This window comes from Rhinoderma darwinii, unplaced genomic scaffold (assembly GCF_050947455.1).
Source record: "Rhinoderma darwinii isolate aRhiDar2 unplaced genomic scaffold, aRhiDar2.hap1 Scaffold_1058, whole genome shotgun sequence".
NCBI classification, from domain to species: domain Eukaryota; kingdom Metazoa; phylum Chordata; class Amphibia; order Anura; family Rhinodermatidae; genus Rhinoderma; species Rhinoderma darwinii.
In genome coordinates, this window is record NW_027461943.1 from 78194 (window position 1) to 101133 (window position 22940).

The 22940-nt window shown below is 48.1% G+C and overlaps 16 non-coding genes across 16 annotated transcripts; all 16 read left to right on the forward strand.

Annotated features, from left to right (window-relative positions):
- The first annotated feature begins 504 nt into the window (after positions 1 to 504).
- On the forward strand, positions 505 to 695 carry LOC142698962 (U2 spliceosomal RNA). The gene has a single exon (XR_012865880.1). It is a non-coding gene; the product is annotated as a U2 spliceosomal RNA (small nuclear RNA).
- Positions 696 to 1819: 1124 nt separating this feature from the next.
- Positions 1820 to 2010, forward strand: LOC142698963 (U2 spliceosomal RNA). The gene has a single exon (XR_012865881.1). It is a non-coding gene; the product is annotated as a U2 spliceosomal RNA (small nuclear RNA).
- A 1120-nt stretch (positions 2011 to 3130) lies between these two features.
- Positions 3131 to 3321, forward strand: LOC142698928 (U2 spliceosomal RNA). Its single transcript, XR_012865849.1, has one exon. It is a non-coding gene; the product is annotated as a U2 spliceosomal RNA (small nuclear RNA).
- Positions 3322 to 4590: 1269 nt separating this feature from the next.
- On the forward strand, positions 4591 to 4781 carry LOC142698918 (U2 spliceosomal RNA). The gene has a single exon (XR_012865841.1). It is a non-coding gene; the product is annotated as a U2 spliceosomal RNA (small nuclear RNA).
- A 1257-nt stretch (positions 4782 to 6038) lies between these two features.
- LOC142698966 (U2 spliceosomal RNA) lies at positions 6039 to 6229 on the forward strand. The gene has a single exon (XR_012865883.1). It is a non-coding gene; the product is annotated as a U2 spliceosomal RNA (small nuclear RNA).
- Positions 6230 to 7358: 1129 nt separating this feature from the next.
- LOC142698967 (U2 spliceosomal RNA) lies at positions 7359 to 7549 on the forward strand. Its single transcript, XR_012865884.1, has one exon. It is a non-coding gene; the product is annotated as a U2 spliceosomal RNA (small nuclear RNA).
- A 1112-nt stretch (positions 7550 to 8661) lies between these two features.
- Positions 8662 to 8852, forward strand: LOC142698925 (U2 spliceosomal RNA). The gene has a single exon (XR_012865846.1). It is a non-coding gene; the product is annotated as a U2 spliceosomal RNA (small nuclear RNA).
- Positions 8853 to 10120: 1268 nt separating this feature from the next.
- Positions 10121 to 10311, forward strand: LOC142698968 (U2 spliceosomal RNA). The gene has a single exon (XR_012865885.1). It is a non-coding gene; the product is annotated as a U2 spliceosomal RNA (small nuclear RNA).
- Positions 10312 to 11564: 1253 nt separating this feature from the next.
- LOC142698969 (U2 spliceosomal RNA) lies at positions 11565 to 11755 on the forward strand. The gene has a single exon (XR_012865886.1). It is a non-coding gene; the product is annotated as a U2 spliceosomal RNA (small nuclear RNA).
- Positions 11756 to 13015: 1260 nt separating this feature from the next.
- On the forward strand, positions 13016 to 13206 carry LOC142698978 (U2 spliceosomal RNA). Its single transcript, XR_012865894.1, has one exon. It is a non-coding gene; the product is annotated as a U2 spliceosomal RNA (small nuclear RNA).
- A 1266-nt stretch (positions 13207 to 14472) lies between these two features.
- Positions 14473 to 14663, forward strand: LOC142698927 (U2 spliceosomal RNA). The gene has a single exon (XR_012865848.1). It is a non-coding gene; the product is annotated as a U2 spliceosomal RNA (small nuclear RNA).
- A 1262-nt stretch (positions 14664 to 15925) lies between these two features.
- LOC142698970 (U2 spliceosomal RNA) lies at positions 15926 to 16116 on the forward strand. Its single transcript, XR_012865887.1, has one exon. It is a non-coding gene; the product is annotated as a U2 spliceosomal RNA (small nuclear RNA).
- A 1265-nt stretch (positions 16117 to 17381) lies between these two features.
- On the forward strand, positions 17382 to 17572 carry LOC142698971 (U2 spliceosomal RNA). Its single transcript, XR_012865888.1, has one exon. It is a non-coding gene; the product is annotated as a U2 spliceosomal RNA (small nuclear RNA).
- Positions 17573 to 18851: 1279 nt separating this feature from the next.
- Positions 18852 to 19042, forward strand: LOC142698914 (U2 spliceosomal RNA). The gene has a single exon (XR_012865837.1). It is a non-coding gene; the product is annotated as a U2 spliceosomal RNA (small nuclear RNA).
- Positions 19043 to 20307: 1265 nt separating this feature from the next.
- LOC142698972 (U2 spliceosomal RNA) lies at positions 20308 to 20498 on the forward strand. Its single transcript, XR_012865889.1, has one exon. It is a non-coding gene; the product is annotated as a U2 spliceosomal RNA (small nuclear RNA).
- Positions 20499 to 21768: 1270 nt separating this feature from the next.
- On the forward strand, positions 21769 to 21959 carry LOC142698973 (U2 spliceosomal RNA). Its single transcript, XR_012865890.1, has one exon. It is a non-coding gene; the product is annotated as a U2 spliceosomal RNA (small nuclear RNA).
- Positions 21960 to 22940: the final 981 nt, after the last annotated feature.

Sequence of the window (22940 nt, forward strand, 5' to 3'; positions counted from 1 at the left end):
GGATGCCTATTTTCCATTTTGCAGTCCCTTGTCTCCCTCTTGTGGCCTCCTGGAGGCAACTAGCTGTGCAAAAAAAAGACAGCCTGGGGGCCGGCTGTTGCAGTGTTGCCCTCTCAGGCAACACTGAGTGACTGACTGAGCCGCACCGTCTTATATAAAGTTCAGACGGAACTTTGCACGTGTCATAGTGGAGACCTCAGGAGCCAGAGCCAGCTTTCTGACATCATAATGGGGCCTCAGAGATAAAAGCCTGGGCCCAGGCAGTGTTGGTCAGTGCTGCTCAGCAGGCAGCACTGGACTGGATTAAAACTGATACAAGGTGTGAAAGGAGAAGGGGTGGCAGTGGGCATGCACTTACTGCTGCTGCTGCTGCTGCTGCCAGTGTTTGCACGGCAGGAGAGCATTTGGGCGTTGCCAGGAAGGCGTTTTTATGTCGATTCCTCCTCTTTCAGCACTGCATTGTGGTGCAAGCAAAAGAAGCAAAACGCGCGGCACGTTCGGGTTATCGCTTCTCGGCCTTTTGGCTAAGATCAAGTGTAGTATCTGTTCTTATCAGTTTAATATCTGATACGTCCCCTATCTGGGGACCATATATTAAATGGATTTTTAGAACAGGGAGATGGAAATAGAGCTTGCTCTGTCCACTCCACGCATTGACCTGGTATTGCAGTATTTCCAGGACCGGTGCACCCTTTCCTTATGTGTTTACTAAAATCAGATTCCAAAAGTGCTTTTTGTGTTTGCCATTGTTTTTGTCTTTCGGATGGGATCTCCCCTTTTAATCCCATTATTTCAACACCTGTTGGACAATGCATTTGTACAGTCATGTGTGATAATGAGCTAATTTATTAAATGCAATTAATTAATACATTGCCACCTCTTGTTTTGTGTCGTCTGTGTTTCTGTGTTTCCGGCATTTCACATTGGAACAGCTCATTCACCTTCCTTGTCTTCTCTCCGCCCTCCCTCCTAGGTAGGTTAAAGAGCTGCACCTGAGCCAGCCACTGATTGATGCAGCACCATAGTCAAATAGTGGAGTGGAGTAGGGGAACAGCAAACAGCCATTAAAGCAGCCAGCCCGCCCGCCCGCCCGTCACAATGGACCTACCTGTGTACACTAGATGGATGTGATGGAATGTACTGTGGTCCCTACATTTCAAGAAGAAGTAAGAATTGCAGTTGCAACAAACCCTTGCTTGCCTACAAAGAGAGCAGCAATTTGGATTTGTTACTATGTTACCTGGAAGAATAGCAAACTGTGCAAGGATGGAGGTTGTAGGAGCAAGGAGAACAAGTTGTCTGTAAAGTTGGTGGATGCCTATTTTCCATTTTGCAGTCCCTTGTCTCCCTCTTGTGGCCTCCTGGAGGCAACTAGCTGTGCAAAAAAAAGACAGCCTGGGGGCCGGCTGTTGCAGTGTTGCCCTCTCAGGCAACACTGAGTGACTAACTGAGCCGCACCGTCTTATATAAAGTTCAGACGGAACTTTGCACGTGTCATAGTGGAGACCTCAGGAGCCAGAGCCAGCTTTCTGACATCATAATGGGGCCTCAGAGATAAAAGCCTGGGCCCAGGCAGTGTTGGTCAGTGCTGCTCAGCAGGCAGCACTGGACTGGATTAAAGCTGATACAAGGTGTGAAAGGAGAAGGGGTGGCAGTGGGCATGCACTTACTGCTGCTGCTGCTGCTGCTGCTGCCAGTGTTTGCACGGCAGGAGGGCATTTGGGCGTTGCCAGGAAGGCGTTTTTATGTCGATTCCTCCTCTTTCAGCAGTGCATTGTGGTGCAAGCAAAAGAAGCAAAACGCGCGGCACGTTCGGGTTATCGCTTCTCGGCCTTTTGGCTAAGATCAAGTGTAGTATCTGTTCTTATCAGTTTAATATCTGATACGTCCCCTATCTGGGGACCATATATTAAATGGATTTTTAGAACAGGGAGATGGAAATAGAGCTTGCTCTGTCCACTCCACGCATTGACCTGGTATTGCAGTATTTCCAGGACCGGTGCACCCTTTCCTTATGTGTTTACTAAAATCAGATTCCAAAAGTGCTTTTTGTGTTTGCCATTGTTTTTGTCTTTCGGATGGGATCTCCCCTTTTAATCCCATTATTTCAACACCTGTTGGACAATGCATTTGTACAGTCATGTGTGATAATGAGCTAATTTATTAAATGCAATTAATTAATACATTGCCACCTCTTGTTTTGTGTCGTCTGTGTTTCTGTGTTTCCGGCATTTCACATTGGAACAGCTCATTCACCTTCCTTGTCTTCTCTCCGCCCTCCCTCCTAGGTAGGTTAAAGAGCTGCACCTGAGCCAGCCACTGATTGATGCAGCACCATAGTCAAATAGTGGAGTGGAGTAGGGGAACAGCATACAGCCATTAAAGCAGCCCGCCCGCCCGCCCGTCACAATGGACCTACCTGTGTACACTAGATGGATGTGATGGAATGTACTGTGGTCCCTACATTTCAAGAAGAAGTAAGAATTGCAGTTGCAACAAACCCTTGCTTGCCTACAAAGAGAGCAGCAATTTGGATTTGTTACTATGTTACCTGGAAGAATAGCAAACTGTGCAAGGATGGAGGTTGTAGGAGCAAGGAGAACAAGTTGTCTGTAAAGTTGGTGGATGCCTATTTTCCATTTTGCAGTCCCTTGTCTCCCTCTTGTGGCCTCCTGGAGGCAACTAGCTGTGCAAAAAAAAGACAGCCTGGGGGCCGGCTGTTGCAGTGTTGCCCTCTCAGGCAACACTGAGTGACTAACTGAGCCGCACCGTCTTATATAAAGTTCAGACGGAACTTTGCACGTGTCATAGTGGAGACCTCAGGAGCCAGAGCCAGCTTTCTGACATCATAATGGGGCCTCAGAGATAAAAGCCTGGGCCCAGGCAGTGTTGGTCAGTGCTGCTCAGCAGGCAGCACTGGACTGGATTAAAGCTGATACAAGGTGTGAAAGGAGAAGGGGTGGCAGTGGGCATGCACTTACTGCTGCTGCTGCTGCTGCTGCTGCCAGTGTTTGCACGGCAGGAGGGCATTTGGGCGTTGCCAGGAAGGCGTTTTTATGTCGATTCCTCCTCTTTCAGCACTGCATTGTGGTGCAAGCAAAAGAAGCAAAACGCGCGGCACGTTCGGGTTATCGCTTCTCGGCCTTTTGGATAAGATCAAGTGTAGTATCTGTTCTTATCAGTTTAATAACTGATACATCCCCTATCTGGGGACCATATATTAAATGGATTTTTAGAACAGGGAGATGGAAATAGAGCTTGCTCTGTCCACTCCACGCATTGACCTGGTATTGCAGTATTTCCAGGACCGGTGCACCCTTTCCTTATGTGTTTACTAAAATCAGATTCCAAAAGTGCTTTTTGTGCTTGCCATTGTTTTTGTCTTTCGGATGGGATCTCCCCTTTTAATCCCATTATTTCAACACCTGTTGGACAATGCATTTGTACAGTCATGTGTGATAATGAGCTAATTTATTAAATGCAATTAATTAATACATTGCCACCTCTTGTTTTGTGTCGTCTGTGTTTCTGTGTTTCCGGCATTTCACATTGGAACAGCTCATTCACCTTCCTTGTCTTCTCTCCGCCCTCCCTCCTAGGTAGGTTAAAGAGCTGCACCTGAGCCAGCCACTGATTGATGCAGCACCATAGTCAAATAGTGGAGTGGAGTAGGGGAACAGCAAACAGCCATTAAAGCAGCCAGCCCGCCCGCCCGCCCGTCACAATGGACCTACCTGTGTACACTAGATGGATGTGATGGAATGTACTGTGGTCCCTACATTTCAAGAAGAAGTAAGAATTGCAGTTGCAACAAACCCTTGCTTGCCTACAAAGAGAGCAGCAATTTGGATTTGTTACTATGTTACCTGGAAGAATAACAAACTGTGCAAGGATGGAGGTTGTAGGAGCAAGGAGAACAAGTTGTCTGTAAAGTTGGTGGATGCCTATTTTCCATTTTGCTGTCCCTTGTCTCCCTCTTGTGGCCTCCTGGAGGCAACTAGCTGTGCAAAAAAAAGACAGCCTGGAGGCCGGCTGTTGCAGTGTTGCCCTCTCAGGCAACACTGAGTGACTGACTGAGCCGCACCGTCTTATATAAAGTTCAGACGGAACTTTGCACGTGTCATAGTGGAGACCTCAGGAGCCAGAGCCAGCTTTCTGACATCATAATGGGGCCTCAGAGATAAAAGCCTGGGCCCAGGCAGTGTTGGTCAGTGCTGCTCAGCAGGCAGCACTGGACTGGATTAAAGCTGATACAAGGTGTGAAAGGAGAAGGGGTGGCAGTGGGCATGCACTTACTGCTGCTGCTGCTGCTGCTGCTGCCAGTGTTTGCACGGCAGGAGGGCATTTGGGCGTTGCCAGGAAGGCGTTTTTATGTCGATTCCTCCTCTTTCAGCACTGCATTGTGGTGCAAGCAAAAGAAGCAAATCCTGTCTTGCTTCCTCTCCGGCCTTTATTCACCTCCCGCTTAGTAGCTGTGAGTGTGTGTGAGCCTGCAGGGCCCCATGGAATTGCCTAGGAGTAGGCTGAATCGCTGCAAGGGGTGAACAGCAGTATTGGGGAGGCTCGGTCAACGCGCGGCCCGTTCGGGTTATCGCTTCTCGGCCTTTTGGCTAAGATCAAGTGTAGTATCTGTTCTTATCAGTTTAATATCTGATACGTCCCCTATCTGGAGACCATATATTAAATGGATTTTTAGAACAGGGAGATGGAAATAGAGCTTGCTCTGTCCACTCCACGCATTGACCTGGTATTGCAGTATTTCCAGGACCGGTGCACCCTTTCCTTATGTGTTTACTAAAATCAGATTCCAAAAGTGCTTTTTGTGTTTGCCATTGTTTTTGTCTTTCGGATGGGATCTCCCCTTTTAATCCCATTATTTCAACACCTGTTGGACAATGCATTTGTACAGTCATGTGTGATAATGAGCTAATTTATTAAATGCAATTAATTAATACATTGCCACCTCTTGTTTTGTGTCGTCTGTGTTTCTGTGTTTCCGGCATTTCACATTGGAACAGCTCATTCACCTTCCTTGTCTTCTCTCCGCCCTCCCTCCTAGGTAGGTTAAAGAGCTGCACCTGAGCCAGCCACTGATTGATGCAGCACCATAGTCAAATAGTGGAGTGGAGTAGGGGAACAGCAAACAGCCATTAAAGCAGCCAGCCCGCCCGCCCGCCCGTCACAATGGACCTACCTGTGTACACTAGTTGGATGTGATGGAATGTACTGTGGTCCCTACATTTCAAGAAGAAGTAAGAATTGCAGTTGCAACAAACCCTTGCTTGCCTACAAAGAGAGCAGCAATTTGGATTTGTTACTATGTTACCTGGAAGAATAACAAACTGTGCAAGGATGGAGGTTGTAGGAGCAAGGAGAACAAGTTGTCTGTAAAGATGGTGGATGCCTATTTTCCATTTTGCAGTCCCTTGTCTCCCTCTTGTGGCCTCCTGGAGGCAACTAGCTGTGCAAAAAAAAGACAGCCTGGGGGCCGGCTGTTGCAGTGTTGCCCTCTCAGGCAACACTGAGTGACTGACTGAGCCGCACCGTCTTATATAAAGTTCAGACGGAACTTTGCACGTGTCATAGTGGAGACCTCAGGAGCCAGAGCCAGCTTTCTGACATCATAATGGGGCCTCAGAGATAAAAGCCTGGGCCCAGGCAGTGTTGGTCAGTGCTGCTCAGCAGGCAGCACTGGACTGGATTAAAGCTGATACAAGGTGTGAAAGGAGAAGGGGTGGCAGTGGGCATGCACTTACTGCTGCTGCTGCCAGTGTTTGCACGGCAGGAGGGCATTTGGGCGTTGCCAGGAAGGCGTTTTTATGTCGATTCCTCCTCTTTCAGCACTGCATTGTGGTGCAAGCAAAAGAAGCAAATCCTGTCTTGCTTCCTCTCCGGCCTTTATTCACCTCCCGCTTAGTAGCTGTGAGTGTGTGTGAGCCTGCAGGGCCCCATGGAATTGCCTAGGAGTAGGCTGAATCGCTGCAAGGGGTGAACAGCAGTATTGGGCAGGCTCGGTCAACGCGCGGCCCGTTCGGGTTATCGCTTCTCGGCCTTTTGGCTAAGATCAAGTGTAGTATCTGTTCTTATCAGTTTAATATCTGATACGTCCCCTATCTGGGGACCATATATTAAATGGATTTTTAGAACAGGGAGATGGAAATAGAGCTTGCTCTGTCCACTCCACGCATTGACCTGGTATTGCAGTATTTCCAGGACCGGTGCACCCTTTCCTTATGTGTTTACTAAAATCAGATTCCAAAAGTGCTTTTTGTGTTTGCCATTGTTTTTGTCTTTCGGATGGGATCTCCCCTTTTAATCCCATTATTTCAACACCTGTTGGACAATGCATTTGTACAGTCATGTGTGATAATGAGCTAATTTATTAAATGCAATTAATTAATACATTGCCACCTCTTGTTTTGTGTCGTCTGTGTTTCTGTGTTTCCGGCATTTCACATTGGAACAGCTCATTCACCTTCCTTGTCTTCTCTCCGCCCTCCCTCCTAGGTAGGTTAAAGAGCTGCACCTGAGCCAGCCGCTGATTGATGCAGCACCATAGTCAAATAGTGGAGTGGAGTAGGGGAACAGCAAACAGCCATTAAAGCAGCCAGCCCGCCCGCCCGCCCGCCCGCCCGTCACAATGGACCTACCTGTGTACACTAGATGGATGTGATGGAATGTACTGTGGTCCCTACATTTCAAGAAGAAGTAAGAATTGCAGTTGCAACAAACCCTTGCTTGCCTACAAAGAGAGCAGCAATTTGGATTTGTTACTATGTTACCTGGAAGAATAACAAACTGTGCAAGGATGGAGGTTGTAGGAGCAAGGAGAACAAGTTGTCTGTAAAGTTGGTGGATGCCTATTTTCCATTTTGCAGTCCCTTGTCTCCCTCTTGTGGCCTCCTGGAGGCAACTAGCTGTGCAAAAAAAAGACAGCCTGGGGGCCGGCTGTTGCAGTGTTGCCCTCTCAGGCAACACTGAGTGACTGACTGAGCCGCACCGTCTTATATAAAGTTCAGACGGAACTTTGCACGTGTCATAGTGGAGACCTCAGGAGCCAGAGCCAGCTTTCTGACATCATAATGGGGCCTCAGAGAAAAAAGCCTGGGCCCAGGCAGTGTTGGTCAGTGCTGCTCAGCAGGCAGCACTGGACTGGATTAAAGCTGATACAAGGTGTGAAAGGAGAAGGGGTGGCAGTGGGCATGCACTTACTGCTGCTGCTGCTGCTGCTGCCAGTGTTTGCACGGCAGGAGGGCATTTAAGCGTTGCCAGGAAGGCGTTTTTATGTCGATTCCTCCTCTTTCAGCACTGCATTGTGGTGCAAGCAAAAGAAGCAAAACGCGCGGCACGTTCGGGTTATCGCTTCTCGGCCTTTTGGCTAAGATCAAGTGTAGTATCTGTTCTTATCAGTTTAATATCTGATACGTCCCCTATCTGGGGACCATATATTAAATGGATTTTTAGAACAGGGAGATGGAAATAGAGCTTGCTCTGTCCACTCCACGCATTGACCTGGTATTGCAGTATTTCCAGGACCGGTGCACCCTTTCCTTATGTGTTTACTAAAATCAGATTCCAAAAGTGCTTTTTGTGTTTGCCATTGTTTTTGTCTTTCGGATGGGATCTCCCCTTTTAATCCCATTATTTCAACACCTGTTGGACAATGCATTTGTACAGTCATGTGTGATAATGAGCTAATTTATTAAATGCAATTAATTAATACATTGCCACCTCTTGTTTTGTGTCGTCTGTGTTTCTGTGTTTCCGGCATTTCACATTGGAACAGCTCATTCACCTTCCTTGTCTTCTCTCCGCCCTCCCTCCTAGGTAGGTTAAAGAGCTGCACCTGAGCCAGCCACTGATTGATGCAGCACCATAGTCAAATAGTGGAGTGGAGTAGGGGAACAGCAAACAGCCATTAAAGCAGCCAGCCCGCCCGCCCGCCCGTCACAATGGACCTACCTGTGTACACTAGATGGATGTGATGGAATGTACTGTGGTCCCTACATTTCAAGAAGTAAGAATTGCAGTTGCAACAAACCCTTGCTTGCCTACAAAGAGAGCAGCAATTTGGATTTGTTACTATGTTACCTGGAAGAATAACAAACTGTGCAAGGATGGAGGTTGTAGGAGCAAGGAGAACAAGTTGTCTGTAAAGTTGGTGGATGCCTATTTTCCATTTTGCAGTCCCTTGCCTCCCTCTTGTGGCCTCCTGGAGGCAACTAGCTGTGCAAAAAAAAGACAGCCTGGGGGCCGGCTGTTGCAGTGTTGCCCTCTCAGGCAACACTGAGTGACTGACTGAGCCGCACCGTCTTATATAAAGTTCAGACGGAACTTTGCACGTGTCATAGTGGAGACCTCAGGAGCCAGAGCCAGCTTTCTGACATCATAATGGGGCCTCAGAGATAAAAGCCTGGGCCCAGGCAGTGTTGGTCAGTGCTGCTCAGCAGGCAGCACTGGACTGGATTAAAGCTGATACAAGGTGTGAAAGGAGAAGGGGTGGCAGTGGGCATGCACTTACTGCTGCTGCTGCTGCCAGTGTTTGCACGGCAGGAGGGCATTTGGGCGTTGCCAGGAAGGCGTTTTTATGTCGATTCCTCCTCTTTCAGCACTGCATTGTGGTGCAAGCAAAAGAAGCAAAACGCGCGGCACGTTCGGGTTATCGCTTCTCGGCCTTTTGGCTAAGATCAAGTGTAGTATCTGTTCTTATCAGTTTAATATCTGATACGTCCCCTATCTGGGGACCATATATTAAATGGATTTTTAGAACAGGGAGATTGAAATAGAGCTTGCTCTGTCCACTCCACGCCTTGACCTGGTATTGCAGTATTTCCAGGACCGGTGCACCCTTTCCTTATGTGTTTACTAAAATCAGATTCCAAAAGTGCTTTTTGTATTTGCCATTGTTTTTGTCTTTCGGATGGGATCTCCCCTTTTAATCCCATTATTTCAACACCTGTTGGACAATGCATTTGTACAGTCATGTGTGATAATGAGCTAATTTATTAAATGCAATTAATTAATACATTGCCACCTCTTGTTTTGTGTCGTCTGTGTTTCTGTGTTTCCGGCATTTCACATTGGAACAGCTCATTCACCTTCCTTGTCTTCTCTCCGCCCTCCCTCCTAGGTAGGTTAAAGAGCTGCACCTGAGCCAGCCACTGATTGATGCAGCACCATAGTCAAATAGTGGAGTGGAGTAGGGGAACAGCAAACAGCCATTAAAGCAGCCAGCTCGCCCGCCCGCCCGCCCGCCCGTCACAATGGACCTACCTGTGTACACTAGATGGATGTGATGGAATGTACTGTGGTCCCTACATTTCAAGAAGAAGTAAGAATTGCAGTTGCAACAAACCCTTGCTTGCCTACAAAGAGAGCAGCAATTTGGATTTGTTACTATGTTACCTGGAAGAATAACAAACTGTGCAAGGATGGAGGTTGTAGGAGCAAGGAGAACAAGTTGTCTGTAAAGTTGGTGGATGCCTATTTTCCATTTTGCAATCCCTTGTCTCCCTCTAGTGGCCTCCTGGAGGCAACTAGCTGTGCAAAAAAAAGACAGCCTGGGGGCCGGCTGTTGCAGTGTTGCCCTCTCAGGCAACACTGAGTGACTGACTGAGCCGCACCGTCTTATATAAAGTTCAGACGGAACTTTGCACGTGTCATAGTGGAGACCTCAGGAGCCAGAGCCAGCTTTCTGACATCATAATGGGGCCTCAGAGATAAAAGCCTGGGCCCAGGCAGTGTTGGTCAGTGCTGCTCAGCAGGCAGCACTGGACTGGATTAAAGCTGATACAAGGTGTGAAAGGAGAAGGGGTGGCAGTGGGCATGCACTTACTGCTGCTGCTGCTGCCAGTGTTTGCACGGCAGGAGGGCATTTGGGCGTTGCCAGGAAGGCGTTTTTATGTCGATTCCTCCTCTTTCAGCACTGCAATGTGGTGCAAGCAAAAGAAGCAAATCCTGTCTTGCTTCCTCTCCGGCCTTTATTCACCTCCCGCTTAGTAGCTGTGAGTGTGTGTGAGCCTGCAGGGCCCCATGGAATTGCCTAGGAGTAGGCTGAATCGCTGCAAGGGGTGAACAGCAGTATTGGGCAGGCTCGGTCAACGCGCGGCCCGTTCGGGTTATCGCTTCTCGGCCTTTTGGCTAAGATCAAGTGTAGTATCTGTTCTTATCAGTTTAATATCTGATACGTCCCCTATCTGGGGACCATATATTAAATGGATTTTTAGAACAGGGAGATGGAAATAGAGCTTGCTCTGTCCACTCCACGCATTGACCTGGTATTGCAGTATTTCCAGGACCGGTGCACCCTTTCCTTATGTGTTTACTAAAATCAGATTCCAAAAGTGCTTTTTGTGTTTGCCATTGTTTTTGTCTTTCGGATGGGATCTCCCCTTTTAATCCCATTATTTCAACACCTGTTGGACAATGCATTTGTACAGTCATGTGTGATAATGAGCTAATTTATTAAATGCAATTAATTAATCCATTGCCACCTCTTGTTTTGTGTCGTCTGTGTTTCTGTGTTTCCGGCATTTCACATTGGAACAGCTCATTCACCTTCCTTGTCTTCTCTCCGCCCTCCCTCCTAGGTAGGTTAAAGAGCTGCACCTGAGCCAGCCACTGATTGATGCAGCACCATAGTCAAATAGTGGAGTGGAGTAGGGGAACAGCAAACAGCCATTAACCTGGCCCTACCCAATGGACCTACCTGTGTACACTAGATGGATGTGATGGAATGTACTGTGGTCCCTACATTTCAAGAAGAAGTAAGAATTGCAGTTGCAACAAACCCTTGCTTGCCTACAAAGAGAGCAGCAATTTGGATTTGTTACTATGTTACCTGGAAGAATAACAAACTGTGCAAGGATGGAGGTTGTAGGAGCAAGGAGAACAAGTTGTCTGTAAAGTTGGTGGATGCCTATTTTCCATTTTGCAGTCTCTTGTCTCCCTCTTGTGGCCTCCTGGAGGCAACTAGCTGTGCAAAAAAAAGACAGCCTGGGGGCCGGCTGTTGCAGTGTTGCCCTCTCAGGCAACACTGAGTGACTGACTGAGCCGCACCGTCTTATATAAAGTTCAGACGGAACTTTGCACGTGTCATAGTGGAGACCTCAAGAGCCAGAGCCAGCTTTCTGACATCATAATGGGGCCTCAGAGATAAAAGCCTGGGCCCAGGCAGTGTTGGTCAGTGCTGCTCAGCAGGCAGCACTGGACTGGATTAAAGCTGATACAAGGTGTGAAAGGAGAAGGGGTGGCAGTGGGCATGCACTTACTGCTGCTGCTGCTGCTGCTGCTGCCAGTGTTTGCACGGCAGGAGGGCATTTGGGCGTTGCCAGGAAGGCGTTTTTATGTCGATTCCTCCTCTTTCAGCACTGCATTGTGGTGCAAGCAAAAGAAGCAAATCCTGTCTTGCTTCCTCTCCGGCCTTTATTCACCTCCCGCTTAGTAGCTGTGAGTGTGTGTGAGCCTGCAGGGCCCCATGGAATTGCCTAGGAGTAGGCTGAATCGCTGCAAGGGGTGAACAGCAGTATTGGGCAGGCTCGGTCAACGCGCGGCCCGTTCGGGTTATCGCTTCTCGGCCTTTTGGCTAAGATCAAGTGTAGTATCTGTTCTTATCAGTTTAATATCTGATACGTCCCCTATCTGGGGACCATATATTAAATGGATTTTTAGAACAGGGAGATGGAAATAGAGCTTGCTCTGTCCACTCCACGCATTGACCTGGTATTGCAGTATTTCCAGGACCGGTGCACCCTTTCCTTATGTGTTTACTAAAATCAGATTCCAAAAGTGCTTTTTGTGTTTGCCATTGTTTTTGTCTTTCGGATGGGATCTCCCCTTTTAATCCCATTATTTCAACACCTGTTGGACAATGCATTTGTACAGTCATGTGTGATAATGAGCTAATTTATTAAATGCAATTAATTAATACATTGCCACCTCTTGTTTTGTGTCGTCTGTGTTTCTGTGTTTCCGGCATTTCACATTGGAACAGCTCATTCACCTTCCTTGTCTTCTCTCCGCCCTCCCTCCTAGGTAGGTTAAAGAGCTGCACCTGAGCCAGCCACTGATTGATGCAGCACCATAGTCAAATAGTGGAGTGGAGTAGGGGAACAGCAAACAGCCATTAAAGCAGCCAGCCCGCCCGCCCGCCCGTCACAATGGACCTACCTGTGTACACTAGATGGATGTGATGGAATGTACTGTGGTCCCTACATTTCAAGAAGAAGTAAGAATTGCAGTTGCAACAAACCCTTGCTTGCCTACAAAGAGAGCAGCAATTTGGATTTGTTACTATGTTACCTGGAAGAATAACAAACTGTGCAAGGATGGAGGTTGTAGGAGCAAGGAGAACAAGTTGTCTGTAAAGTTGGTGGATGCCTATTTTCCATTTTGCAGTCCCTTGTCTCCCTCTTGTGGCCTCCTGGAGGCAACTAGCTGTGCAAAAAAAAGACAGCCTGGGGGCCGGCTGTTGCAGTGTTGCCCTCTCAGGCAACACTGAGTGACTGACTGAGCCGCACCGTCTTATATAAAGTTCAGACGGAACTTTGCACGTGTCATAGTGGAGACCTCAGGAGCCAGAGCCAGCTTTCTGACATCATAATGGGGCCTCAGAGATAAAAGCCTGGGCCCAGGCAGTGTTGGTCAGTGCTGCTCAGCAGGCAGCACTGGACTGGATTAAAGCTGATACAAGGTGTGAAAGGAGAAGGGGTGGCAGTGGGCATGCACTTACTGCTGCTGCTGCTGCCAGTGTTTGCACGGCAGGAGGGCATTTGGGCGTTGCCAGGAAGGCGTTTTTATGTCGATTCCTCCTCTTTCAGCACTGCATTGTGGTGCAAGCAAAAGAAGCAAATCCTGTCTTGCTTCCTCTCCGGCCTTTATTCACCTCCCGCTTAGTAGCTGTGAGTGTGTGTGAGCCTGCAGGGCCCCATGGAATTGCCTAGGAGTAGGCTGAATCGCTGCAAGGGGTGAACAGCAGTATTGGGCAGGCTCGGTCAACGCGCGGCCCGTTCGGGTTATCGCTTCTCGGCCTTTTGGCTAAGATCAAGTGTAGTATCTGTTCTTATCAGTTTAAAATCTGATACGTCCCCTATCTGGGGACCATATATTAAATGGATTTTTAGAACAGGGAGATGGAAATAGAGCTTGCTCTGTCCACTCCACGCATTGACCTGGTATTGCAGTATTTCCAGGACCGGTGCACCCTTTCCTGATGTGTTTACTAAAATCAGATTCCAAAAGTGCTTTATGTGTTTGCCATTGTTTTTGTCTTTCGGATGGGATCTCCCCTTTTAATCCCATTATTTCAACACCTGTTGGACAATGCATTTGTACAGTCATGTGTGATAATGAGCTAATTTATTAAATGCAATTAATTAATACATTGCCACCTCTTGTTTTGTGTCGTCTGTGTTTCTGTGTTTCCGGCATTTCACATTGGAACAGCTCATTCACCTTCCTTGTCTTCTCTCCGCCCTCCCTCCTAGGTAGGTTAAAGAGCTGCACCTGAGCCAGCCACTGATTGATGCAGCACCATAGTCAAATAGTGGAGTGGAGTAGGGGAACAGCAAACAGCCATTAAAGCAGCCAGCCCGCCCGCCCGCCCGTCACAATGGACCTACCTGTGTACACTAGATGGATGTGATGGAATGTACTGTGGTCCCTACATTTCAAGAAGAAGTAAGAATTGCAGTTGCAACAAACCCTTGCTTGCCTACAAAGAGAGCAGCAATTTGGATTTGTTACTATGTTACCTGGAAGAATAACAAACTGTGCAAGGATGGAGGTTGTAGGAGCAAGGAGAACAAGTTGTCTGTAAAGTTGGTGGATGCCTATTTTCCATTTTGCAGTCCCTTGTCTCCCTCTTGTGGCCTCCTGGAGGCAACTAGCTGTGCAAAAAAAAGACAGCCTGGGGGCCGGCTGTTGCAGTGTTGCCCTCTCAGGCAACACGGAGTGACTGACTGAGCCGCACCGTCTTATATAAAGTTCAGACGGAACTTTGCACGTGTCATAGTGGAGACCTCAGGAGCCAGAGCCAGCTTTCTGACATCATAATGGGGCCTCTGAGATAAAAGCCTGGGCCCAGGCAGTGTTGGTCAGTGCTGCTCAGCAGGCAGCACTGGACTGGATTAAAGCTGATACAAGGTGTGAAAGGAGAAGGGGTGGCAGTGGGCATGCACTTACTGCTGCTGCTGCTGCTGCTGCCAGTGTTTGCACGGCAGGAGGGCATTTGGGCGTTGCCAGGAAGGCGTTTTTATGTCGATTCCTCCTCTTTCAGCACTGCATTGTGGTGCAAGCAAAAGAAGCAAATCCTGTCTTGCTTCCTCTCCGGCCTTTATTCACCTCCCGCTTAGTAGCTGTGAGTGTGTGTGAGCCTGCAGGGCCCCATGGAATTGCCTAGGAGTAGGCTGAATCGCTGCAAGGGGTGAACAGCAGTATTGGGCAGGCTCGGTCAACGCGCGGCCCGTTCGGGTTATCGCTTCTCGGCCTTTTGGCAAAGATCAAGTGTAGTATATGTTCTTATCAGTTTAAAATCTGATACGTCCCCTATCTGGGGACCATATATTAAATGGATTTTTAGAACAGGGAGATGGAAATAGAGCTTGCTCTGTCCACTCCACGCATTGACCTGGTATTGCAGTATTTCCAGGACCGGTGCACCCTTTCCTTATGTGTTTACTAAAATCAGATTCCAAAAGTGCTTTTTGTGTTTGCCATTGTTTTTGTCTTTCGGATGGGATCTCCCCTTTTAATCCCATTATTTCAACACCTGTTGGACAATGCATTTGTACAGTCATGTGTGATAATGAGCTAATTTATTAAATGCAATTAATTAATACATTGCCACCTCTTGTTTTGTGTCGTCTGTGTTTCTGTGTTTCCGGCATTTCACATTGGAACAGCTCATTCACCTTCCTTGTCTTCTCTCCGCCCTCCCTCCTAGGTAGGTTAAAGAGCTGCACCTGAGCCAGCCACTGATTGATGCAGCACCATAGTCAAATAGTGGAGTGGAGTAGGGGAACAGCAAACAGCCATTAAAGCAGCCAGCCCGCCCGCCCGTCACAATGGACCTACCTGTGTACACTAGATGGATGTGATGGAATGTACTGTGGTCCCTACATTTCAAGAAGAAGTAAGAATTGCAGTTGCAACAAACCCTTGCTTGCCTACAAAGAGAGCAGCAATTTGGATTTGTTACTATGTTACCTGGAAGAATAACAAACTGTGCAAGGATGGAGGTTGTAGGAGCAAGGAGAACAAGTTGTCTGTAAAGTTGGTGAATGCCTATTTTCCATTTTGCAGTCCCTTGTCTCCCTCTTGTGGCCTCCTGGAGGCAACTAGCTGTGCAAAAAAAAGACAGCCTGGGGGCCGGCTGTTGCAGTGTTGCCCTCTCAGGCAACACTGAGTGACTGACTGAGCCGCACCGTCTTATATAAAGTTCAGACGGAACTTTGCACGTGTCATAGTGGAGACCTCAGGAGCCAGAGCCAGCTTTCTGACATCATAATGGGGCCTCAGAGATAAAAGCCTGGGCCCAGGCAGTGTTGTTCAGTGCTGCTCAGCAGGCAGCACTGGACTGGATTAAAGCTGATACAAGGTGTGAAAGGAGAAGGGGTGGCAGTGGGCATGCACTTACTGCTGCTGCTGCTGCTGCTGCCAGTGTTTGCACGGCAGGAGGGCATTTGGGCGTTGCCAGGAAGGCGTTTTTATGTCGATTCCTCCTCTTTCAGCACTGCATTGTGGTGCAAGCAAAAGAAGCAAATCCTGTCTTGCTTCCTCTCCGGCCTTTATTCACCTCCCGCTTAGTAGCTGTGAGTGTGTGTGAGCCTGCAGGGCCCCATGGAATTGCCTAGGAGTAGGCTGAATCGCTGCAAGGGGTGAACAGCAGTATTGGGCAGGCTCGGTCAACGCGCGGCCCGTTCGGGTTATCGCTTCTCGGCCTTTTGGCTAAGATCAAGTGTAGTATCTGTTCTTATCAGTTTAATATCTGATACGTCCCCTATCTGGGGACCATATATTAAATGGATTTTTAGAACAGGGAGATGGAAATAGAGCTTGCTCTGTCCACTCCACGCATTGACCTGGTATTGCAGTATTTCCAGGACCGGTGCACCCTTTCCTTATGTGTTACTAAAATCAGATTCCAAAAGTGCTTTTTGTGTTTGCCATTGTTTTTGTCTTTCGGATGGGATCTCCCCTTTTAATCCCATTATTTCAACACCTGTTGGACAATGCATTTGTACAGTCATGTGTGATAATGAGCTAATTTATTAAATGCAATTAATTAATACATTGCCACCTCTTGTTTTGTGTCGTCTGTGTTTCTGTGTTTCCGGCATTTCACATTGGAACAGCTCATTCACCTTCCTTGTCTTCTCTCCGCCCTCCCTCCTAGGTAGGTTAAAGAGCTGCACCTGAGCCAGCCACTGATTGATGCAGCACCATAGTCAAATAGTGGAGTGGAGTAGGGGAACAGCAAACAGCCATTAAAGCAGCCAGCCCGCCGGCCCGCCCGTCACAATGGACCTACCTGTGTACACTAGATGGATGTGATGGAATGTACTGTGGTCCCTACATTTCAAGAAGAAGTAAGAATTGCAGTTGCAACAAACCCTTGCTTGCCTACAAAGAGAGCAGCAATTTGGATTTGTTACTATGTTACCTGGAAGAATAACAAACTGTGCAAGGATGGAGGTTGTAGGAGCAAGGAGAACAAGTTGTCTGTAAAGTTGGTGAATGCCTATTTTCCATTTTGCAGTCCCTTGTCTCCCTCTTGTGGCCTCCTGGAGGCAACTAGCTGTGCAAAAAAAAGACAGCCTGGGGGCCGGCTGTTGCAGTGTTGCCCTCTCAGGCAACACTGAGTGACTGACTGAGCCGCACCGTCTTATATAAAGTTCAGACGGAACTTTGCACGTGTCATAGTGGAGACCTCAGGAGCCAGAGCCAGCTTTCTGACATCATAATGGGGCCTCAGAGATAAAAGCCTGGGCCCAGGCAGTGTTGTTCAGTGCTGCTCAGCAGGCAGCACTGGACTGGATTAAAGCTGATACAAGGTGTGAAAGGAGAAGGGGTGGCAGTGGGCATGCACTTACTGCTGCTGCTGCTGCTGCTGCCAGTGTTTGCACGGCAGGAGGGCATTTGGGCGTTGCCAGGAAGGCGTTTTTATGTCGATTCCTCCTCTTTCAGCACTGCATTGTGGTGCAAGCAAAAGAAGCAAATCCTGTCTTGCTTCCTCTCCGGCCTTTATTCACCTCCCGCTTAGTAGCTGTGAGTGTGTGTGAGCCTGCAGGGCCCCATGGAATTGCCTAGGAGTAGGCTGAATCGCTGCAAGGGGTGAACAGCAGTATTGGGCAGGCTCGGTCAACGCGCGGCCCGTTCGGGTTATCGCTTCTCGGCCTTTTGGCTAAGATCAAGTGTAGTATCTGTTCTTATCAGTTTAATATCTGATACGTCCCCTATCTGGGGACCATATATTAAATGGATTTTTAGAACAGGGAGATGGAAATAGAGCTTGCTCTGTCCACTCCACGCATTGACCTGGTATTGCAGTATTTCCAGGACCGGTGCACCCTTTCCTTATGTGTTTACTAAAATCAGATTCCAAAAGTGCTTTTTGTGTTTGCCATTGTTTTTGTCTTTCGGATGGGATCTCCCCTTTTAATCCCATTATTTCAACACCTGTTGGACAATGCATTTGTACAGTCATGTGTGATAATGAGCTAATTTATTAAATGCAATTAATTAATACATTGCCACCTCTTGTTTTGTGTCGTCTGTGTTTCTGTGTTTCCGGCATTTCACATTGGAACAGCTCATTCACCTTCCTTGTCTTCTCTCCGCCCTCCCTCCTAGGTAGGTTAAAGAGCTGCACCTGAGCCAGCCACTGATTGATGCAGCACCATAGTCAAATAGTGGAGTGGAGTAGGGGAACAGCAAACAGCCATTAAAAGCAGCCAGCCCGCCGGCCCGCCCGTCACAATGGACCTACCTGTGTACACTAGATGGATGTGATGGAATGTACTGTGGTCCCTACATTTCAAGAAGAAGTAAGAATTGCAGTTGCAACAAACCCTTGCTTGCCTACAAAGAGAGCAGCAATTTGGATTTGTTACTATGTTACCTGGAAGGAATAACAAACTGTGCAAGGATGGAGGTTGTAGGAGCAAGGAGAACAAGTTGTCTGTAAAGTTGGTGAATGCCTATTTTCCATTTTGCAGTCCCTTGTCTCCCTCTTGTGGCCTCCTGGAGGCAACTAGCTGTGCAAAAAAAAGACAGCCTGGGGGCCGGCTGTTGCAGTGTTGCCCTCTCAGGCAACACTGAGTGACTGACTGAGCCGCACCGTCGTATATAAAGTTCAGACGGAACTTTGCACGTGTCATAGTGGAGACCTCAGGAGCCAGAGCCAGCTTTCTGACATCATAATGGGGCCTCAGAGATAAAAGCCTGGGCCCAGGCAGTGTTGTTCAGTGCTGCTCAGGCAGGCAGCACTGGACTGGATTAAAGCTGATACAAGGTGTGAAAGGAGAAGGGGTGGCAGTGGGCATGCACTTACTGCTGCTGCTGCTGCTGCTGCTGCTGCTGCTGCCAGTGTTTGCACGGCAGGAGGGCATTTGGGCGTTGCCAGGAAGGCGTTTTATGTCGATTCCTCCTCTTTCAGCACTGCATTGTGGTGCAAGCAAAAGAAGCAAATCCTGTCTTGCTTCCTCTCCGGCCTTTATTCACCTCCCGCTTAGTAGCTGTGAGTGTGTGTGAGCCTGCAGGGCCCATGGAATTGCCTAGGAGTAGGCTGAATCGCTGCAAGGGGTGAACAGCAGTATTGGGCAGGCTCGGTCAACGCGCGGCCCGTTCGGGTTATCGCTTCTCGGCCTTTTGGCTAAGATCAAGTGTAGTATCTGTTCTTATCAGTTTAATATCTGATACGTCCCCTATCTGGGGACCATATATTAAATGGATTTTTAGAACAGGGAGATGGAAATAGAGCTTGCTCTGTCCACTCCACGCATTGACCTGGTATTGCAGTATTTCCAGGATCGGTGCACCCTTTCCTTATGTGTTTACTAAAATCAGATTCCAAAAGTGCTTTTTGTGTTTGCCATTGTTTTTGTCTTTCGGATGGGATCTCCCCTCTTAATCCCATTATTTCAACACCTGTTGGACAATGCATTTGTACAGTCATTTGTGATAATGAGCTAATTTATTAAATGCAATTAATTAATACATTGCCACCTCTTGTTTTGTGTCGTCTGTGTTTCTGTGTTTCCGGCATTTCACATTGGAACAGCTCATTCACCTTCCTTGTCTTCTCTCCGCCCTCCCTCCTAGGTAGGTTAAAGAGCTGCACCTGAGCCAGCCACTGATTGATGCAGCACCATAGTAAAATAGTGGAGTGGAGTAGGGGAACAGCAAACAGCCATTAAAGCAGCCAGCCCGCCCGCCCGCCCGTCACAATGGACCTACCTGTGTACACTAGATGGATGTGATGGAATGTACTGTGGTCCCTACATTTCAAGAAGAAGTAAGAATTGCAGTTGCAACAAACCCTTGCTTGCCTACAAAGAGAGCAGCAATTTGGATTTGTTACTATGTTACCTGGAAGAATAACAAACTGTGCAAGGATGGAGGTTGTAGGAGCAAGGAGAACAAGTTGTCTGTAAAGTTGGTGGATGCCTATTTTCCATTTTGCAGTCCCTTGTCTCCCTCTTGTGGCCTCCTGGAGGCAACTAGCTGTGCAAAAAAAAGACAGCCTGGGGGCCGACTGTTGCAGTGTTGCCCTCTCAGGCAACACTGAGTGACTGACTGAGCCGCACCGTCTTATATAAAGTTCAGACGGAACTTTGCACGTGTCATAGTGGAGACCTCAGGAGCCAGAGCCAGCTTTCTGACATCATAATGGAGCCTCAGAGATAAAAGCCTGGGCCCAGGCAGTGTTGGTCAGTGCTGCTCAGCAGGCAGCACTGGACTGGATTAAAGCTGATACAAGGTGTGAAAGGAGAAGGGGTGGCAGTGGGCATGCACTTACTGCTGCTGCTGCTGCTGCTGCCAGTGTTTGCACGGCAGGAGGGCATTTGGGCGTTGCCAGGAAGGCGTTTTATGTCGATTCCTCCTCTTTCAGCACTGCATTGTGGTGCAAGCAAAAGAAGCAAATCCTGTCTTGCTTCCTCTCCGGCCTTTATTCACCTCCCGCTTAGTAGCTGTGAGTGTGTGTGAGCCTGCAGGGCCCCATGGAATTGCCTAGGAGTAGGCTGAATCGCTGCAAGGGGTGAACAGCAGTATTGGGCAGGCTCGGTCAACGCGCGGCCCGTTCGGGTTATCGCTTCTCGGCCTTTTGGCTAAGATCAAGTGTAGTATCTGTTCTTATCAGTTTAATATCTGATACGTCCCCTATCTGGGGACCATATATTAAATGGATTTTTAGAACAGGGAGATGGAAATAGAGCTTGCTCTGTCCACTCCACGCATTGACCTGGTATTGCAGTATTTCCAGGACCGGTGCACCCTTTCCTTATGTGTTTACTAAAATCAGATTCCAAAAGTGCTTTTTGTGTTTGCCATTGTTTTTGTCTTTCGGATGGGATCTCCCCTTTTAATCCCATTATTTCAACACCTGTTGGACAATGCATTTGTACAGTCATGTGTGATAATGAGCTAATTTATTAAATGCAATTAATTAATACATTGCCACCTCTTGTTTTGTGTCGTCTGTGTTTCTGTGTTTCCGGCATTTCACATTGGAACAGCTCATTCACCTTCCTTGTCTTCTCTCCGCCCTCCCTCCTAGGTAGGTTAAAGAGCTGCACCTGAGCCAGCCACTGATTGATGCAGCACCATAGTCAAATAGTGGAGTGGAGTAGGGGAACAGCAAACAGCCATTAAAGCAGCCAGCCCGCCGGCCCGCCCGTCACAATGGACCTACCTGTGTACACTAGATGGATGTGATGGAATGTACTGTGGTCCCTACATTTCAAGAAGAAGTAAGAATTGCAGTTGCAACAAACCCTTGCTTGCCTACAAAGAGAGCAGCAATTTGGATTTGTTACTATGTTACCTGGAAGAATAACAAACTGTGCAAGGATGGAGGTTGTAGGAGCAAGGAGAACAAGTTGTCTGTAAAGTTGGTGAATGCCTATTTTCCATTTTGCAGTCCCTTGTCTCCCTCTTGTGGCCTCCTGGAGGCAACTAGCTGTGCAAAAAAAAAGACAGCCTGGGGGCCGGCTGTTGCAGTGTTGCCCTCTCAGGCAACACTGAGTGACTGACTGAGCCGCACCGTCGTATATAAAGTTCAGACGGAACTTTGCACGTGTCATAGTGGAGACCTCAGGAGCCAGAGCCAGCTTTCTGACATCATAATGGGGCCTCAGAGATAAAAGCCTGGGCCCAGGCAGTGTTGTTCAGTGCTGCTCAGCAGGCAGCACTGGACTGGATTAAAGCTGATACAAGGTGTGAAAGGAGAAGGGGTGGCAGTGGGCATGCACTTACTGCTGCTGCTGCTGCTGCTGCTGCCAGTGTTTGCACGGCAGGAGGGCATTTGGGCGTTGCCAGGAAGGCGTTTTTATGTCGATTCCTCCTCTTTCAGCACTGCATTGTGGTGCAAGCAAAAGAAGCAAATCCTGTCTTGCTTCCTCTCCGGCCTTTATTCACCTCCCGCTTAGTAGCTGTGAGTGTGTGTGAGCCTGCAGGGCCCCATGGAATTGCCTAGGAGTAGGCTGAATCGCTGCAAGGGGTGAACAGCAGTATTGGGCAGGCTCGGTCAACGCGCGGCCCGTTCGGGTTATCGCTTCTCGGCCTTTTGGCTAAGATCAAGTGTAGTATCTGTTCTTATCAGTTTAATATCTGATACGTCCCCTATCTGGGGACCATATATTAAATGGATTTTTAGAACAGGGAGATGGAAATAGAGCTTGCTCTGTCCACTCCACGCATTGACCTGGTATTGCAGTATTTCCAGGACCGGTGCACCCTTTCCTTATGTGTTTACTAAAATCAGATTCCAAAAGTGCTTTTTGTGTTTGCCATTGTTTTTGTCTTTCGGATGGGATCTCCCCTTTTAATCCCATTATTTCAACACCTGTTGGACAATGCATTTGTACAGTCATGTGTGATAATGAGCTAATTTATTAAATGCAATTAATTAATACATTGCCACCTCTTGTTTTGTGTCGTCTGTGTTTCTGTGTTTCCGGCATTTCACATTGGAACAGCTCATTCACCTTCCTTGTCTTCTCTCCGCCCTCCCTCCTAGGTAGGTTAAAGAGCTGCACCTGAGCCAGCCACTGATTGATGCAGCACCATAGTCAAATAGTGGAGTGGAGTAGGGGAACAGCAAACAGCCATTAAAGCAGCCAGCCCGCCCGCCCGCCCATCACAATGGACCTACCTGTGTACACTAGATGGATGTGATGGAATGTACTGTGGTCCCTACATTTCAAGAAGAAGTAAGAATTGCAGTTGCAACAAACCCTTGCTTGCCTACAAAGAGAGCAGCAATTTGGATTTGTTACTATGTTACCTGGAAGAATAACAAACTGTGCAAGGATGGAGGTTGTAGGAGCAAGGAGAACAAGTTGTCTGTAAAGTTGGTGGATGCCTATTTTCCATTTTACAGTCCCTTGTCTCCCTCTTGTGGCCTCCTGGAGGCAACTAGCTGTGCAAAAAAAAGACAGCCTGGGGGCCGGCTTTTGCAGTGTTGCCCTCTCAGGCAACACTGAGTGACTGACTGAGCCGCACCGTCTTATATAAAGTTCAGACGGAACTTTGCACGTGTCATAGTGGAGACCTCAGGAGCCAGAGCCAGCTTTCTGACATCATAATGGGGCCTCAGAGATAAAAGCCTGGGCCCAGGCAGTGTTGGTCAGTGCTGCTCAGCAGGCAGCACTGGACTGGATTAAAGCTGATACAAGGTGTGAAAGGAGAAGGGGTGGCAGTGGGCATGCACTTACTGCTGC